Source organism: Macaca nemestrina, chromosome 14 (assembly GCF_043159975.1).
Source record: "Macaca nemestrina isolate mMacNem1 chromosome 14, mMacNem.hap1, whole genome shotgun sequence".
In the NCBI taxonomy this organism is placed as follows: domain Eukaryota; kingdom Metazoa; phylum Chordata; class Mammalia; order Primates; family Cercopithecidae; genus Macaca; species Macaca nemestrina.
Genome location: NC_092138.1, coordinates 23965179 through 23979563, shown reverse-complemented (window position 1 = coordinate 23979563; position 14385 = coordinate 23965179). Strand labels below are relative to the sequence as shown.

The 14385-nt window shown below is 32.9% G+C and overlaps 1 long non-coding RNA gene across 3 annotated transcripts in view; it reads left to right on the top strand.

Moving 5' to 3' along the window:
* LOC139358297 (uncharacterized) overlaps nucleotides 1-14385 on the top strand; it is a 121926-nt gene that overhangs the window by 58472 nt on the left and 49069 nt on the right. Inside the window, exon 3 of one of the 3 annotated variants that reach the window (XR_011613041.1) lies at nucleotides 13283-13325. The exons of the other annotated variants lie outside the window; for them this stretch is intronic. This is a non-coding gene — a long non-coding RNA (uncharacterized lncRNA). Of the gene's footprint in view, nucleotides 1-13282; nucleotides 13326-14385 lie in introns of those variants that run through there. 3 annotated transcript variants of the gene reach the window in all.

The window sequence follows — 14385 nt, the reverse complement described above, 5'->3', positions numbered from 1 at the left end:
CACAACCATTGTGTATTTGCTATTGTCCCGTATGTTTCTCTGTTTCTCCTTCCCTGCCATTTTTTTGGGGGAGGTGAGGGTGTATAGATGGGAATACTAATAATCACATTTTTTGGCATTTTATTTTAATTCCTTAATGACTTGCTAACTGTTCTAAGGGTATTGTTCTAAGGATTACTATATGTATATTCAATTTATCACATTCTACTTGGAGTAAACTTTAAATTGTATCACATAAAATGTAATGAATTGTACAGTTCTGTTTATATACCATATTTTGTGATGTCATGGTCATATATTTTATAAACATTATGCCATTTTTTTGCACTAAACAGTGAGTTATCTTTTAAAGAAATTAAGAGAAGGAAAAGAAATGGTGTTTTAGCGTCAACCGCTATTTTAAAAAATAACTTTATTGAGGTATAAATCACATGTAATAACATGCACTTATTCTATATGTAATTAAATGAGTTTTGGTATATGTATGCCACCAGAATCAAGACATAAAATATTACCAGTACTCCAAAAATATTTTTAAATATCTTCTCCCAGTCAATTCTCTAACACCATCCCTGGCTCTAACTTAAAAAAAAAAAATACTTGTAGTCCATAGGTTACATTATAGATTGCTCTGTGTTGTACAGTTCCATGGGTATTGAGAAATATGAAATTCCACAGATTCATTAGAATATATCATATTACAGAATAGTTTCACCATCTTAAAAATCCCTAGGTCTTACCTATTTATCCCACTGTACTCACCCTTGGCAACCATTGATTTTTTTATAGTCGCTACAGTTTTGCCTTTTCCAGAATAACATATGGTAGAAATCATACAATGTGTAGCCTCTTCAGATTGGCTTTTTAACTTAGCAATGTGCACCAAAGTATCTGAAAACTGAAGGTCACCTAGATTTTCTTCTGTGTTCTCTTCTAGAACTTTTATGGTTTTGTGTTTTACATTTACATCTGTGATCTATTTTGAGTTAGTTTCTGGTTATCTATTTACATCTAGTGACCTATTCTAGTTAAAAGGATGTAAGCTCTGTACCTAGGCTCATTTTTTTTCTTTTTTTGCACGTGGGATGTCCAGTTGTTCCAGCAGCACTTGTTGAAAAGACTACCTTTCCGCACTGAATTGTCTTTGCTTCTTTGTCAAAGTTTAGTTGACTACATTATGTGTATCTATTTCTGTGTTGTCTATTTTATTTCACTGATATATTTGCCTATTATTTCATCAATATGACACTCTTTTTAGTGTAGATTTATAGTAAGTCTTAAAATCAGTTAGTGTCAGTCCACTGAATTTGTTCTCCTTCCAATATCGTGTTTGCTATTCTGGGTCTTTTGTCTTAATTCCTCTCATGAAAGAGTGAATGCCCTGACGGCGCCCTCAAGAATTTAATAATTAAGCCAGTGTATGGTCAGCCTTCAGCAATTTGTTAATTTCAATTTAAATGTGTCTAACAGATACTGTCTCCAGTGGCTCGTCTCCAGGTCAGCTGTAATCCTCCATATATACCTGTCTCTTCAGTTTGGGGAGTTAATAGTTTTCCTCATGATCTCATTTCTCTGATATATCAAAGAAGTGTTGATTTCATTTTTTCATGTTTTTCTTGTAAGAACAGGAGTGATGACTTACAAGCTCTTTACATGTCAAAGCAGAAAATGCAAGACCCCTCTTCTTATACTTTTAAAACAATTAATAATTATGCACATAAAACAGTAATGCATTTTCTTTGTAATAAATAAAATATTGCAAGTAAGACTTATTCCCTTTTGGCCATCTCATTCCCAGTGCCAAGTATATCCTTCTGCTCTCTTCTCAGAATTTCCTGCTATTATAAATTTTATGTGTGTTCATTTTGACATTTTCTATAAATTCATATATTAAAAAGTTCCATAAATATTTACTATAATGTTATATATTTTATGTGATCTGTATGTTGTAAATCATTATTTCTATAACTTCATCTTTTTCTCTGCTGTCTTGGGATGTTAATATAGACAGTCTTGCCTCATTTTGTTAAAGTTTTTTAATTACTGCATTTTCCCATCCTCATATTGAGACATTTAAGTTTATTCCAACTTTTCTCTATCAGAATTAATGCTATAATGAACATTCTTGTACTTATAACCTTATCTTATTAGGAAAGTGAATTTTCAACAGGAACATGTGATGTGTTCATGAAAAATAAATCTGCCCACAAGTTTTGGAAAGGGGTTTCAAGGACCTTTGGATATGAGAGAAACATAATGACAGTCCTAAAATAATTCAGTACCTTTATGTTTCTCTGGATTGTCTCAACGTAAAAATCTTGAACTTTTCTAGAATTTTATCAATTGACATTATCCTCACACTGCTAATGAAAGGCAATTACTTCAGATGTTTTCATAAGAAATTTGTAACTCAGTCAAGCATCAGTTATTGATTAACACTAGTTAAGAGAAGAGGTATTCAAAATGAAGTAATAATCCCCTACTATTGAATAACATCTAATAAAGTGTTGTCTATTATATAACCACAAATATCTTGATTATTAGAATTATATTAAGACACTCTAGCAGAAAGGACATTTACTCCCAAACAGGAATAAGATGTTTCATATAATAAAGGATTAAAGTAGGAATTAGATAATAAATACAAAGTGTTAGTTCTTAGGATATATTCTCTTTAAGCAAAACATTATGACCTCAGATTATATTTAAAATCCTTCATAAGAGTATCATCAAAGCAGGTGACTACGTATACAGTAGAAGTTTAGCTGACTTTTATATAGCTAAACAATTTAATTTTGTGAATGTGATAATCTTTTTATAGAACAGAAGGATCTATAAAAAGACTTCAGAAGTCTTAGCTAATCCGTAACTCATTTTTTAGGGGAAGTATTGAAGCTGATTTTAAAAATAAAAATGTACCATTATCTTCTCTAACTTTTAATTTACTCGGAAGGTGAATGAAGAAGTGGTACTGCTACATGCGCTACTGACTCAAAATTGGGCTGGAAGTTGAAGCAATAGGGTTCTAGATCCCATTTTGCCCTGAATTAGTTGTCTGAAGTGACAGAATTCTTCAAATTTCTGGGCATCAATTTCTTTCCTTGTAAGTTAAAGATATAGTAAACTCTAAATTTTTTAAACACTAAACTTATTCATCACTTACTCAGTAATAAAGTCAACAAACATGTTTTGAGTCTCTACTATGTGATATCTACTATACCAGGCACTATATATAAAGCAACAACAACAAAAAAAGAATATAAGGATTTTGCTTTTAAATTAATGGTAATTCTCATCATCTGTTCAATACAAAATGCCAGTGCACATTGACTTACTAAAACCAGGAACCTGGGTATCATTTGAAAGTCCTCATGCTTCATAAACTCACATGTCTATGCAATCAGAGGGCAGTTAGATGGATTTGGATTCTTCCAAAGGAAACATAGCAACAGAAGCATTGATTTATCTAAGAGGAAATCTCTATTATCCCCTTAAGACAATGCTTGCTTTGGCATTAATAGGCATTCAGTAAATAGAATAAAAGACATGTAGCTAATATTTTCTTGTCCAACTAGGATGCAAATACAAATACAAATGAGAATTGGTGACATGGTAGTACCTTACTCAATAAACTTAACTACCTGCTGTTATGAAAATACCATTATAACCATTGTGGGGCATATGGGTGAACAGCTCTTGAATTTAAACCTCAAAGAGTTCATTACGTGCTGATGGAAACAAGCCATGCATATAAACAAAGATCATATCGAGTATAGCACAGTATCAGAAAATAAAAGCAGACACAGGTCAGTTAGATTTCAAGATTTTTCCCACTTCATCACATTCTAATCTGAAGTCTGACTACTCATCTTTGAAAATCCAAAAACCTACCTTTTTTAAAATAACTGAATATTAGAAGAGTAAGACGAGAAATAAGCCAAACTTAAAGAGGTTTTATTTATTCAGATTTGTTTCATTTTTCTTTTGGTGTGTCTGATTCTTTCCAGGCATCTCCCCTGGGTAATTCTTTGTAGGGGTTTACTATCTCTTCCCCTCCAGAGATGCTCAAGGTATATGACTAACCTTCCTCCCCAATTGAAAACTATGCATTTTCTTAATGAAGTCCATTATATTCTTCTTGCGTTTAGACCTTCTTGTTCTTTCTCAAAATTATAAGTGAATGAAACCAAATTTTCTGTACACAGAAAAGAAAACTGGAAACCATCGATCTCTGTCAGAACTGAGAACTTTTCAAATAATCTGTTCAGATAAACTGTTCATCTTGTTTTTGTTTCATTGTATTTAACCACAAGTATCAAAGTAATTGCAGGCATTTCCAGGCAAATAAGGAAGGGTAATGATGGCTTGACTGGCCAGTTCTCAGGAAAAATGTTTCTGAACTGGAGAATAAGAAATGACACCTTTCTTCTTTAGGATGTAAATGAACATACTGAATGACACCTATTTTCAAAAGTCTATGAAAAGTGACCTCCACAGACTAATTAGTGCCTGTGTTGACACTTCAATTTGCAACCTAATTGTTTGTTTAACTTCTAGCTATTTTCTTCCTCAAGGTTGTTAGTACTTTTTAAATCCTGTTTAGAGCCTGGCAAATTAATTATGTGATTATTCATTGGTTCCCAAGGACCAAGTTTTAAAAGGCTATTCAAAAAACAATGCAACAACTAATAATCTATATATATGTTGAAAGAAAGGAAACAAAGTAAACTATTAACCCTCCAGCTTACTAGAAAAATTATTTTTTCCATATTCCTTTCTAACCTGTACCCCACATAGAAGTACTTGTCTTTTTTACAGTCCCTAAGATTTTAGCTACCTGCAATGGCACTCACAAATGCATGCTTTTGTTGCTGTTTCCTTTCCTTTTCATTTCTTCCCCTTTCTGCTTAATCTTCTCAGGTCGCTGTCTTCTCCATTTACCATTAGTCTAAATGTCCTAGAGTTAAGAATTTTGTAGACAATAAGCCTTTCCTGAAAGATTGGCTCAAACCTCTCACAAAATGGTTTCTGTAGACTTTCTAGCTTCTAAAAAATGTCATAAGTTTTCATCTGAGTTTAGAGTTTAAGTTAGGGTGGTAATCAAGAGAAGAAGCATAAATAGGCTTCCACCCTAGTCTTCCACATCTAAATTCCACAGCTAAATTCTCATGAGTGGCACTTTTTCTCCTACCCTTTCCACATGGCACGCACTCATTTCTCTCCTTTGAAGTCTGAATATAGTCCCTCACAAGGCAGAACAAGGTTTATTTTCTTCCTTCTTACCCTATGCCTTTTTCACATAAATATTACACTCCTCACATCTCCAACCAGCAAAAACAAAATAAAATAAAGCTTAGGGTAGGGGATGGGGCAGAAATATTGAAAACTCAGAAGAATAAGACAGACAGGAAGCAGGGGTGTTGCTCACAACAAAGAGATTTAAAGGATCTAGAAATAATGGAATAAAGAAGAGATAATGGACACCTCAGGGAACTGAGGGCCTTGAGGAGTCTGTCAGAAGAACTCTGTAAGTAGCCTCAAGAAGGGAAACGTAGAGCCAGCAGTACCCATGGAGGAACAGTACCTATGGAGGATTACTGATTGGAACAGTGGAAATCTCCAAATCTCACCTTGAAGGAGGCTACTATAGCCCACAAAAGGCAATTGAGCCTGAATTTAGTAAAGACCAATTCTCCACATTTTTCTTGATTCTCATTTTTATAATTGGACTTTACTACTCCATTCTTTTGATATTAAAAACTAGGTGGCAGAAATGGCCTTTGCCAAGTCTTCAATGTTGCACACAATTGAGAACATGTGGGGATTGGAGAAGTGATAGGAAGGACCACCATCTAGTAATGCAAGAACCATGGAATCAAATCATTCATTAAATGAGGTGAAAAGCCCTTTGTAAAGTCTCAAATCTTACCAATATTTTGTGTATTAATATTATTACTCCTTATCCATGCACCTTCACAATCCAGTCATCCATCTGGGGCCTGTCAACCTCTAAGTCACTGGCTCTCAAACTTTTTTGACCTCGTTACTCTTGTATATGCTGGGAATTAGTGAGGACCTCTAAGAGCTTCTGTGTATGCTGATTATATATATATAATATATATATACACACACACACACTCACACTTATATGTGGGGCACATAATTTTATATATTTATATATAAATATATAAATAAAATATATATTAAATATATATGTAAACATATATACTTTATATATAAAATGATGAGCCCCACATATAAGTGCTTGTATTTATATATATATTTATAAATTTACTATATTTCAAGTTAAAACAAATTGTATAATTATATTTTAGCTTAGTTTAAAATAAAAATAAGTTCATTGCATGTTAATATAAACAATATTTTTTTTGAAGACTAGTTATTTTCTAGTGTCTCATAACAATTTGAAAAATGTGGCATTGCTTTATATTTGCAAAAAGCATTTTGACGCCTGAATTAATAGAAGACAGCAGGATTCTCAAACCTGCTTCTGCATTCAATCTCTTGTGATATCACATGTCGTATAGCCTCTGGAAAATTACACTATATGCTCATGAGAGAATAAGATTCTAGAAAAAATAATGGCTTACCATTATTATGAAAATTGTTTTTATCTCCATGAATTTCTGAAAATACCTGGGGGATCCATACTTCGACAGTCTCTGCCCAAATTCATTGTAGTTCTGAGATCATCCCAAATTTTCAACAACAAAGCACATAAATTAGTTGTTCTCCCTTTCTCTTCAGTGGGCAACATAGCACAATGAGGAGGTTAATCCTTGAGAGAGGAAATTAAATTATAGTTTTTAAAAATAATCTGTCCCCTAAATTTTAAAAATTATTTTATAACCATTTGAGGAGTATAACAAAAACAACTAATGCAGAGCAACTATAGGTGTTTTCATTCACCTTATCTTGTTTCAACGTGAGAATCCTGGTCCACGAGTAATGCAGGCAATATACTTATGCCTATTTTAGTTATGAGAAAAATGAGGCTCTTCGAGGAAAAGTGGTTCCCACAAGTACAATGTATATTTGCATCTAGTTAAATGTAAAGGGCCAAATGGACTTGAATATTGTGTTACCTGTTAGTATTGTTTAACAAATCGATCTGACAAACAAGAGTTAAGAAATCTAGTTTATAACTTGGGCTCCGTCTGCGATTTGACATTGGACTTAACTTCTCAGAATCTCTCCTTATAGGAGTAGAGGGGGGCGTCAAATAAAGTTAAATTTCTCATGCAGAATTTTACAAAATTTAAAAAATGATAAGATTTGGACTCAGTTATTTATCCCTCAGCTCTCTATGAAAAAGTAATTAAACCATCAGTAACTCAGTAAATTTCTTCTTATTCTTTTGCTCCTTATTTTCAATCTTTTTTTAAACTTTTATTTTAGGTTCAAGGGTGTGTGTTCAGGTTCATTGTATAGGTGAACTAGTGTCATAGGGGTTTGCTGCACAGATAATTTCGTTACCTAGGTACTAAGCCTAGTACCTAATAGTTATGTTTTCTGCTTCTCTCCCTCCTCCCTGCCTCTGCCCTCAAGCAAGCCCCAGTGTCTGTTGGTCTCTTCTTTGTGTCCATGTGTTCTCATCATTTAACTCCCTCTTATAAATGAGAACATGTGGTATTTGGTTTCCTGTGCCTGTGTTAGCTTCCTAAGGATAATGGCCCCCAACTCCATCAATTTGTGGCTCTTCAGTGCAGTCTATGAAGACTGACCCTACCAGTTTGACTAACTGGGGGAGAAATTACTGATTAGATGATCAGTCACTTGGTGTTCCTGAGACAAAAGAAAAACAAGCGGTAAAATTTCACGCTAACTTCTCTTTGGTGAATACAGAAGTAACTCAGACTAAGCACGTTCAAGCTGGAATTTATGATGAGGCAAAGTCCATTAGTGCTCCCAGAAACTCACCTGAATTCTCACATGAAGGGTTTTAGGGACTGAACTAAGCCTTCTAATTATCTTTAGACTGAATCAGATTAGAAATTGAGCTCTATTCCCCCTTGTGCCAGCCTCTCTGGTTGAAAGATGCTTTGGGAGAAATGTTTAACCCTTTAGGGCCTGTAAGGTTCTACTTTGGGTGGATTGACATTCAGCAGCAAAAATCTCACATTTCAGATAAATACCTCTGGGTCTCCTCCTTACACATACAGGTCATATGTGATTGGTTTCACTACTCTACCAAAAAAAATTAGATATAATACTTATGTACTTACACTAAAACAAGACTGAGTGCTACTTTGGCTCTCTCATATTTCCTCTTGTCACCTAGTACAGAAAAATTTCAGGTCTTGTTTCATGTTAACTTTTATGTCTAAATTTTAAAAAACCTCTCACTAGTTTAAGTATTTCAGTTTGTAGGTTCTAAATGCACAACAAATTCAGCAGGACAAGCACAGACATCTATATCTTCCAAGAAATCTCCTGAAGTTCTTAGAACATTATTTTTAATCAGAGACAATATTGAGATCTTCACTGTTTCTAAATCAGAATCCAAGGCCAAGTTCTGATCAGTTTGCTTCCCTAGTCAAATCATTGCCTCCAACGTAAAAAGGCTTATTCTCTTTTCCCATTGCTAAATCTCTTGCTTGAATCCTTAACAATGTAGTTCTGAATGAGAAAACTGCATCTCCTTTTTGACTTGACACATAAATCTTCTGAGTACTACTGATACGTTCACTTCCATTGTTGACCTGCTTAGGCCATGATCCTCTGTTACCTGCTGACGTTAAAGCCTGGTGCACGATTACCTTGCAGATCAAATTAATGATTGCAATTTCAGTTTGAAATTGCAGTACTCTTCTTTTAGGATTTATTTAAGGTAATAATACCAGGATTTCTTTGTAATTAATTAGGACATATTTCTAAGTAGTGTTATTAAATATTTGAAATATTTTATATAAAATATATAAATATATGTCAAAACATCAAGAAAAACATAATTTGTATTTAAATGCATAAATTTATTTATGTGTATTAACATAAAGGATAACATCTATCCTTATGCTGTAAGGATATACAAACATTAAAGATTCTTTACAATGATAAAATAAAAACCCTTTTCTGTTCTCTGGTCCTGGTGCTTCCTATGACTTTGATTCTGTCTGCAGCCAGGTCATTCTGATGCTATGGTCTCTGATAGAGCTAGTCTTGTTTTTTCGGTAACTTTCTGTTCTGTTCAGTGACCTTAAATGAAGCCTCCAACACCACCACCTCTGGGAATCGCAATTTTGATTTTTCTGCTCACCAGTCCAGGAAGAATGGTCCTGCCCACAGTGAAATGAATCACCTCCCTGTAGAGACAAAAGCAGATATCAGAAAGTCCTTTCTGCCTGTATCATGGTGGGTGGGGGTCAGGCTACATGAACAGAAAACTGACAGGAGATAGGATAATGAGCTCCAAAAACCAGGAAGTAAAGGGAGCCTGGGAGGGCTGAGGCTGTCAGAGATGCAGGGATGATGCTGCAGATGTACAAGCTGCTGAAGAGTATCTTTCATGAAGGTTCTATCCCCACAACGTGAGTTTTGGTACTTTATAAACCATGATACAACAGAAGACCCTAAAACGAAAAACAGATATTTTAATCACTAGGTTAAAGCTAAAATAATAATTCAAGTCTTTCCTACCCTACCAGTATGAGTGAACTGTAAATTTTGTGAGAATAAAACACATCACACATTGATTGCCCCCTTTCAGGCAAAAGATGCTCCATTAACTATGAATGAATTCATGCTAGCTAAATCTAGGCAGGATCACAGGAGAATTTTTGTTGTTGTTTCAGGTAGTACCAACCGTATATGAGAAAGCACAGGGCCATGAAATAATATATTTAGGGAATTATAAGTAGTCGAAATTGCTGGACGGATGGTTGCTTTTTGGTGAGTGGTAGTAGAATAACTGTAGAGGTAAAAGAAATTCTAAGCATAACAAACGATGATGATTAAACTGGGGAAATGATAATATATTTTGAAAGTTTTTGAGATCTAATGAAGAACTTTAATCTGGACAGGAAGATTGGAGGATTGTCATTTTCTCAGATTTAGATGATTTTTAAAGTTCATTTTATTAGCAGTATAGGGAACAGAATGGGACAAAACTGGTGGGAGGGAGGTTATTGCAATATCCAGGAAGAAAGCAGGAAAGGCTCCATGTAAGCCAGCTATGGTGAAAAGGTAGAGGAAGAGACTCAAAATAAGTGTCAACCAGGAGGTAAAAACACCAGGACCTAGTGGGGCAGTGACAGCAGTAAAGAGAGGATTATAAGGTAAGATGATTTTCAGACTTCTGATTTGGGAAATTATGCATAGTAATATTTTTCACTATCGTAAGAGCAATCAATAGGATTACGTGTATCTTGAGAGGCAGAATAATTCCTGAACATAATAATAGCTATAATTTAATGAGCACTTATTTGGTACCTGGCAGCATGCTACATACAAAAATGTTTTAGGCAAAATATAAGCACCGATGCAGGTAAGGAGTCTCTCTTCCTTCGCAGGCCCTGCAAAATTATTCATTCTTTTTAAAAGGCAAATAGCAAAAAATTCAAAACTCGAGAAAAAGAACATCAGAAAGGCCTTTCAGCAGAGTTTCTTCACTTTTAAACAAAGATAATATTAAATAATGGTGAATTTTTGAATTGTTGCAAAGGCACAGACAGAATGAAAGATCCCCCATGCCCACAGTCCCCTCAACTCCACTACCCACACTGGTTTTATAAGGAGTGCTTGGAAATACATCCTCCCATAGTCAATTGCTGCTCCCTGGTGGTGAGCCCACCTTCTTTGATAAAGCCTGAGAAGACTGACAGTTATTCATATCCAATTACAACTTTCCTTTGTTTAGTCATTACTCTTTAAAATTAGGTCTTTGTCTCTCCTATTATAGATGTGACACAAGGCCTCAAGAATGTAAAAATTCTCCTAACACAATGGACTCTATGAAGACTATATGAGATCTGACAACTTTCTTCCCTGCACTTTTTAATGAGATATAGAGATAGAGATAGAGATAGAGATAGAGATAGAGATAGAGATAGAGATAGATAGAGTCTCATGGGAATCTAACACATATGTTTTGTAGAACAACTCTCCCAGTGAAAGTCACATGTCCACCTCATCACAGATCTAGGACAATTATCATGTGGTTAAGGACCTAGATTTTCTTCTCCTCTTAAGATAGGTTTAACCAGAGATTTCCTTACACACAAATATAATTTTATCTTCTGTGAAGTAGCTATTGACACCTACATTCTGCAAGTCAGAAAGCTAACAAAAGACAATACATTGTCCAACCTCACCTAGCTATCAAATATTAGATATGAAGTTCAAGTCCAGTCTTAAGACCTTCACAGTATCCACCCCACCTCCTATCAGTTCAACACTGAACCTGTTGAAACTGAATGTTTTGTGAGACGTTAAAATGGGTATATGTTGTGTACAGTTGAATGTAAGTACAGAGCTTCAGATTAAGGCCAGGACTGGTGATACAATTCTGGGTGTATCAGATCAGAATGTAATGGGTAAAGATGGGGAATTGTACAATATTGCCAGGGACAGTAAGAAATAATATTGTGTTTACAAGTAAATTTGTATGTGCAACAAAATAGTTCATTTTGGTTTCAGATCACAGCCATCACTGAAGGGACAGGGTAAGCAGTTTATCTTCTATGATGTTCTCTGTACAAACTACAAAGAGAACCAAATACCTATTTCAATGAAAGCAGCCTACTTTTCTAGTCTCAATTTTGTAATCAAAAATGAGTCAATTCTTTCATTCTGCTTCTTTTATTTGAGGGTTCTGAGTTCATTAGGAAAGTCACATTCTTTTATTCATACAAATTAAACACAAGATTATTATATCTGAAAGGTAGTCATACATAAACAAATACTGAAATTTATAGCTTTATTTGAGAATTGTAACAAAAAGATAAAAATATCAAAGAAGGAGTAGTTATATAATAGGTTTTAGACAACATGCAAGGTATTAATAGGACATTAATGACAATAGTCTTTCAGGTCACTATATATTTAAATGAAACTCACCTTTTTCTTGTTTTATGATATTCTATATTACCTTAATTATTTAATCTACTACTAATGAAGGACAGTCATAATTTCTACGTCTAGCCATAATGCACAATGCTGTGATATGATTTTTGTATGTGTTCTTATATAAAATCATTTTACATTCTACTGCTATTAACTGTAGAATAATTTCTTCAAAGTAGGATTTCTGGACCAAATAGTATGTGAAATTTTCATTTAAATAAAATTGCCATTTTACTTTCATATAATATTTTAGCTAGTTAGCCTTTAACAAATAATGTAATGAAGTACCAATATCTTTTTCTCTTTTCTTTTTGATCAGAACCCTTTGTTTAAATATTTGTCAATCTAATGAACAGGTGAAAATGGCAACATTATTTTGGTTACATTGTTATTTTAGTTTTTTAATCATGCAGCCCGAGTACTTGATAATGGCCATTTTGACTTCTTTTTATGTGTATTATGCTCTTATGTGACCATTTATCTATGGGAAACTGGATAAAGGAGTTTTCTTTTCCATTTAACAACTTATAAGGCTTTTTACATAACTGAAAAGTGTACAGTGATCATGTATATTGCAAATATTCTCCCAAATATTTGTCTTCTGGTTTTACGTTTTTATTGTAGTCTTCTTGTGGATATTTATCTGGTTAAAATATACATGTATTTGCTATGGAAACTAGAAATCCATAGGTATTTTCTTATAAGTATGCAATTCATATTAGTACTTATTAAATAAACAATTCTTTTTTCAAATTACACATATATCAATTTATTTTTAGTAACTCTGATGTATTTTAAAAATTCATATGGAATAATAAGAAAGCAATTTCTCTTAAACTTTTTGCCATTCTCATATTTTCCTCTGAATATTTTTCTTCCCACTGAATGCTAAAAAATTATTTTGTAAGATTTTTGTTAATTGTTTTCCATTTTGATTGTCATTAAAATTGTTAATATATGAAGTTTACCTTTGAAATCCAACGTAACATTTTGTGATGTGATGTCTATTTACATGTAGTTTTTGTACTTCAATGAAATCTTAGTTCTGAACTTTTCTCTCTAAATTATTCTTTTTCATTTTGCAATGTTTTCAGTATTATACCAGTATTTTAGTTTGAGTTCTATTTTGAACAGATTGTAGCTAAATTTTTACCTTACACTTAGTCAACTAATTATTTAATCCTTCCTTGTTTTCCTCAAGTCTCTCATGCTTCTAAGGCAGACAAAAATATACTCTAAAATGTAAGTACATTTTCAGTATTTATATGTATAACTTTATCTTCTTGTCTTGTTTCATTAGTTAGCTCTTTCAAAATGGTGTTAAATGAAAATATTGACAATTTACATCCAAATTTAGTGGAAATAGCCTTATTATTTCATCTATTATTTCACTCTTCAATTTCCTGGTTGAAATAGTCTTTAACACATTTGTTTCCATCTACGCCTGTTTTAAAAATAAATTTTATTTGAAACTTTTGGTAAATATTAAATGCTATTTAAGTTTTTATTGTTGGTTTTATGAGTTGATGGAGTTTATGGTCTTGAATGTCTTTCCATTTTAAAAAAAATCTACTTAGTGTTAGTATATTAATCTTTTAATGTACTACTATATTCAATTTATCATTTTCTAATTTATAATTCTAGCATTATGTTTATAAGATTACTTAATCTATAATTTTCTTTTTTCTATTATTATTCCAAGTTTTATATAAGGGTAAGTTCTTATGTAAACAAAATTGATATTTTTTGAAATTCATATGAACTGGGATAGTATTTATAAAGAAAGTATGTGTTCTTTAAAAGTTAGATAAATTTTGTGATCAAACCATTTGAACAAGGGAGTTTCAAAAATTAGAAGTCTTTTTTTCCAACTCCTTTATGATTGCTGCACTCTTTAGCTCCATTTCATTAGTTTATATATTGCCATAAAACTTCTATTTACTCTAGATATTTAACTAGTGCTGAAAAATTGCATATAAAATTTTAATCCTTCCTAGATTTACAGTTGTTTTGTCTTTTATCATCCGTAAGTATTTTAATTTTTTAACTTTATATCTTCTTTCTTTAATCAGACTGATCAAAAATTTCTCAATTTTATCAACCTGTTCAAACAACCATCTTTTGATTTTATTTATCCTTCCAACTTATTATTTTTGTTTCATAATTTCAACTTTACGGAACTCTTCCTCCTGCCTTTTTGTTTCGTTGTGTTTACCTATCCTCTAGGTTTTAATTGCAATTTTAAACAATATATTTTTTGTAATTATAAGAGTTCTGAAGAACATGCATTGTCCTCTAAGTACA